The sequence below is a fragment of the Phalacrocorax carbo genome, chromosome 9, assembly GCF_963921805.1.
Source record: "Phalacrocorax carbo chromosome 9, bPhaCar2.1, whole genome shotgun sequence".
NCBI classification, from domain to species: Eukaryota; Metazoa; Chordata; class Aves; order Suliformes; family Phalacrocoracidae; genus Phalacrocorax; species Phalacrocorax carbo.
The window spans coordinates 33,041,757-33,047,756 of NC_087521.1; positions in this window are offsets into that span (position 1 = coordinate 33,041,757).

Sequence of the window (6,000 nt, forward strand, 5' to 3'; positions counted from 1 at the left end):
AAGGCTGGGGGAAGCTGGAAACTGACAACCTGAAGTGTCGCTCTGACAGGGACTGACAGCCCTGGTTTGAGCTGCAGGGGGATTCTGGGCCATGGACAGGGCGGAGGGAAGGCCTGGGGGGGCTGGTCAGGGCCCTGGCAACCATGGAGGCAGCGTATCTCGTAAGCCAGTTAATTAATACTTTTTGCTCCTAAGCTAGGAGAGACCCATGACACCGTTTAGGGACCAGGGAAAGCGAAGCGATGCAGACTTCTTGCACGTGCGTTATTTACACAGTCGATTGCAGGGAAACCCACGTAGTGACATCCAGTGGCAATGGAGTGCAGGGAGCATTTCCTGCCTGTGACATGACACGCTGAGACAGGGTTTTCTTATGCCGAGTCCTGCTCTTGCTCCTTTCCACTCCCATCACGCCCACAGTTCAGCCATTTCCTTTTTCTACATATGGTGTTAGCTATCTTGCTTCGTCCTTGTGCATTCCCTGTCCTTTGGCAGATTATAGCCTGAAATTAACTCCAGTTTAATGGAAAAGGTTATCAGTTGCCATGGAAATGCCTTACCATGTGATTGTGGTTGTACTTCCTGTTGTGCTTAGGGCTGAAACCATTAGACGAGCCTTGTTTTTACACTTGCTTACAGTTCTATAGATATCTGTTACTCAAAACTGCGGACAGAATGTTCAGTCTTCTAACACAGGTCATTTTGGTTTTTATGCTGTGATCTTATGCCAAGCTGTTAAACACTTATGCTAAAGCTTTCTGCAACAGACGTCCTCGGACTTCCTGGTTTGTTATTTAAGAACTGCAAAGCCAAATTCCTGCTGATAACTATTAACTGTCAAGGAAATAGGTTGATTTCCATGAACAAAGAGAATGCTGAAGCTGGTCGCTTGCCTTTGCTGGCTGGCTGATACTGAGATAAGAGCTCTAGGATGCAGGAGGTATGGGCCGCTGTGCCAGGCAGCCTAGCACGGAAAACTGCCCAATGCTGGGTGACTCCTGGCCTCAGTGTTAGCGACTGTAAACAGCACCTCCTTTTCCTCAGGGGTATACCTGCCACCACTAATAGCTCATCTGGGGATCTGTGCTGGCTCTTTCTTTGTTCATCGTATACATTAGGGATTCCAGTAATGCAGTTGATTGGTAATAAAGTAATAAATTAATGAAGTAATTTCCCCTAATCGAGTCACTGTTTTGCCAGTGGTGGTAATTGCTGAGTGATCTCCCTGTCTTTATCGAAAAGCACTGCATTTTGTTGTAATTTTCTCCTCCTGCAGTGATGTGGAGTGGAAATGATTGAGCGGTTTGGTGAGACCTGGTGCCCAGCTGTGCTCAACCACTGACAGTATCCATGGCACATGTCACCGGATCTTAGGTTTGGTGAGGGTTTCAGGGGTCTTTTGTCTGCTTTGTAAGGGGAGCCATTGGGCTATCAAGCTATGGATGCTTGAAGCAGCTGTGAGTTGCTGCTCCGGGGTGGGGCTGAGGGGCGGGGCTGGCCGGCGGGCGTGCCCGTGATGCGCTCTGGCGCCTGTGACAGCAGAGGGGACGAGTCACAATGGGGGCGGTTATCAGGGGCGCCAGCAGGACGCCCTGCCCCAGTACAGCCTGGGCCAGCGGTGAGTGCGCACGCAGGCAGAGGCTGGGCTGGACGAGGGCCGGGGCAGAAGCGCGCGCCCCCGGTGGGGTGGGTTCTCACCCTGCATCGAGGGCACAGCCGCTCGTGGGAGCGCCTTGGGCAGGGCACGGTGATGCCGCTGCCGCGGGTGGGCGCAGGCCTTGCTGCCTCCCAGCTGCCTTGCCCCCTCTCCTCCCTGCCCCCAGCTCCCCCCGCCACCACCTCCCTCCCTTCCAGCCACACTCAACCCCTTCTCTCCCTCCTCCCGCAGGCCATGGCTGCCACAGAATTCCTCATCCGGGTTCTGCTAGGGACCATTTGGTACCCGCAGAAGGTCGGTGATGAGCTGGATGAGGCCACGCGTGAGCGCATGCAGCAACGTGCGCAGCTGCTGAGCCTGGAGATGTCTCGGCTGCTGCAGGAGCTGGAGCAGAGCAGCCAGGAGCAGAGCAATGTGGCCTGGGGAGCTCTGCTCTTTGCTGCCTTGCAGCAGCGACAGTTCTGGGCCATTGCTGGAGTCCTGGTCCTGCTCTTTGGGCTCTGGTGGTGGCTCAGCAGAAGGAGCCATGAGACCGACACATGCAGCAAGAAAGGCAGTTGCAGAAAGAAGGGGCACAGGCAGGAGCAAGAAGGAAAACCCAGTGTTGCTCTGGATGTGGGCAGAATTTTGGCGGAGCGCCTTCTGGACGTGCCAGAATCATTTGTCATGGTGGAGGAGCTGGTGGATGAACTTCTGCGTACCTGCCGAAGACTCTGCAGGAATAGTTTCATGCCGCGACTGATGCCAGCCATTGGGGAGGGTAGTTTCTGCCAAGGCTGGAGTCCCCGTGAGGATGACGCCGTCTACCGCCTGCTCGTGCCCCTGCAGGCCCCCCACGGGCACGCCTTCCACCTCGAGCTGGGCACTGATGAGGAGATGCCGGCAAGGAACTCCCGCCTCCGCGTGGAGCTGGTGTGTACCTGCACGAGGGAGCGGCTGGTGAAGGACATGCTGTGCTTCCTCCACCACCCCAAGGAGGAGCTGAGGAGAAATCAGGGTCCCAGCCTGCTAGGCACCCTCTGCACCGGCCCCTACCTAGACGTGGAGAAAACCACACGTTGGTTCCAGACATTGGTACGTGCAGCCTGGCAGGTTTTGCCTCGGTCGCGACACAGCCGCCTCACAGTGCTGCCCTCCAGGCGCTCCTGCAAGCTCCGGGTTGTGGATGCTTCTGATAGTCTCCTCCTGATTGAGATGCTGTTTGGGGTGCAGCAAGGTGACTCGGACACCTTCCTGAGCATCGAGTAGGCAGAGGCCAGGCTTACCATCAGCGGGACGTGGCCAGAGAGCTGTGCTATGGCAGAGGTGCACATCTTCACGCACAGGGCCAGGCGTGGCGGCACTCCCCGGGGAGCTGGTCCTGCAGAACCAAGCACGCTGGACACGGAGAACACACAGCTCCGTCAGCTGTGGGAATTGCTGCTGCGCCTTTCCTGCGCAGAAGAAGCACGCCCTGGGGAGTGGGGCCCCATGCAGCTGAAGGGGCCGTTGCAAGGAGGCTTGCGACAGAGACACCCGTTGCCTGCTGGACGGTGACTGCCCTTCCTCTGTGAGAGACACTGTCCCCTCCGGGACCTTTACTCTGTGCCAAGGTGCCAATAAATCGTGTCTTTGAATAAACGCTGATTCTGCGAGTGTCTGTGCACCACTTTGTTGGGGAACATGGGCACGGGGTGCTCCCTGCTCAGCTGGCGCAGTTAGAGAGCATTTTGCAGAAGAGCTGATGCAGTGGGCTCTGGTTTCGCTGATTGTTTAACTATGGCCCGCCCTGTCCGTGCTCCTGCCATGGGCCTCATCCTGCAGAAGGGCTTTGGGAAATGAAAGCCTGCCACAGCATCTGAGATACTGCTTCGCAAATGCCTCTGTAGATGAGAATGGGTAGGTATTGGATAGGTAGAATATGTCTGGACCTATTGTATAAATATAATGAGGTAGCCGGCTACGTTATGCTTGATTTGTGGAAAACCACCGAGCAGCCAGGCTTGCGCAACCCTGAAGTAAATTAGCAATGTCTCTCCTGAGGGTGTGATTATCGACTCGTTGCACACCGGGCAGCGAATCCGCTTTTCGGACAACATCTGTGCGCCTGACGGCCTTGGGCTGCGCGCGGGAGGCCCTGGCCAGCAGGCAGCAGGTCTTGGGAGAGTTGGGCGGTGCTGGCTGTCCCCGCAACCGCTTCCAACCTTTGGAAGTGCTAGGAAACTTTTGCAACTGTCCCGCACCGACTCAGGAGAGAGGCTAGGGTGCAAAGTACAGAATTACAAGAGAAATTCTTTATTCATGCGCATGAGGTGTCCCATGCAAACTGGGGCACTCCAAACGTGGTTTTACACGAGGTTCTTATACCTTTCTCTAGCATTCAGGCACAACGTGATTTGACCAAGCGCTACTTAACACGCACATACTACTATTTTGCAAAGCAGCCGTCGTTCTGTGGCATCACCATCCACCTGTTCTTTCTGGATCTAAACGACCCTGGAGTTGGTCTTGCTACAGGTACTTATCTATGACGCCAGCTAACGGGAGGCTTTCACAGAGGTGTTTGTTAGAGGGGCTTGGATGCAGATGTGACCGTGTGGGATTGGAGAATTCAGAGCACGGGAGTAACGGACAGCATCCAGGAACTTCAAGCGGGCAAAGTTGAGCCATCACCTGCATTAGAACCGGTGCCACCAGGAAAGCACGTCAGGTATTAGCAATTGGAGATTCTATGAGTGTGGCGAAACACTGGAACAGGTTGCCCAGAGAGGTGGTAGATGCCCCACCCCTGGAAACATTCAAGGTCAGGTTGGACAGGGCGCCGAGCAACCTGACCCAGTGGAAGATGTGTGGAATAATCGGTGGGGGTGACTTAGAAATTAAACTTATGTTTTTAGAAAAGGTACAGCATGGAAGAGTCTTGCAGGGTAGCGTGCGGCTGACAGGTGAGCAATCCATTCCATGGAAGTCCCCTAGGCTCGTAACCTTAGATGTCAGCGATGCCAGGAGAACTTGGTGTTCTGACTCTAGGAGGATTTGTCCGGAGGGTGGAACGGTGTGGAGACACCATGGCCAGGCTCCGTGACCACGGAGCTGGTACACTGCACATTTGCCCAGGCTCCGTGACCACGGAGCTGGTACACTGCACGTTTGCTACCCCGAGCCAACAGTCTGTCATGGTTTTGACAAAATGCTGTCCTTTTTATCATTATAATACCAAAACACACCTCCGTCCCAAAAGCTACTGCTACAAAAGTTTGCGGATACTATCCTTCAAGGTCCGAGCCTCCCCGTAAGAGGAAGCGGCGTATCCAGAAAGTTCCCAAAATAAAACTCAATAGCAACAAAGTCACTATTAAGCAGGCATTCTTTATTACAGCGCTGGGCAGCACTGGGGATTGCTCCACCACGAGTGCTCCAGTGATTCGGTAAACTTCCACAGATTATTATGCTATAAAGTCATGCATAGTCATAAGGTTCCCGAGGATTCATTAACGTATGGAAAAGTTCAATCCGCGTGCATAGTTGTCTTTTTAGTGGTCTTCGGGGGTCCTCCAGTGGTCTCCGATGGTCTTCCTCACCTGTCCGATGGTTGAACTTTGGGTTTCCTTTGCCTATATATAGTCACTGAATCATCTCATCAGTCCTTTGGCCTTGGACTATCACAAGAGGCTGATGCTTATCTCGGCACTGATGTCCCGAGTCTATGTTATCGATGAATTTACGAGCTTAGTCAAGGTCCTTTTAATCCTATCAGGCACCAAGTGGCATTCTTCAAATACCTAACACTATCTTTGCAAGGGAGGAAGCCACAAGACAAGAAGGATGCGTACAATTAGGTCTGAGTCAGGGACTGTCAGGGGTTTAGTCCTTTCACTACCTGCCTCTAAGATGCAACCACCCCTCACTGGGCAAAGCAAGGGAATTTTACACCAATCATAATAAAGGTGCGTATGACTAGAGTCACTCAAGCTCCACCTGAAAGGTAAAAAATAGTATAAATTAGGTTAAGGGAAAAAGGGTGTTGGGGAAGATACCATCGCGTACCACTCTGACTGATGTGCTGAGTACAGCGGAGCACGTCTGAAATATCTTTACGCTAATGCGCACAGCAGGAGGAATAAAGAAGAGGAGCTAGAAGCTTTGGCCCAGTCCCAGAGCTAGAACGTCATCGGCGTACGCAAAAGCTGGTGGGATGAGTCCTGTGACTGGTGTGCCGTGACGTGGCAGACGCTTACGGGCTCTTCAGGAGAGAGAGGCAGGGCAGGCGAGGCGGAGGGGTTGATTCAGGGAATGCATAGTTAAACGTCACCAATGCAATCTAGTGTAGCGCAACAAATGTTGGGGCCCGGAGCCAAAACTCA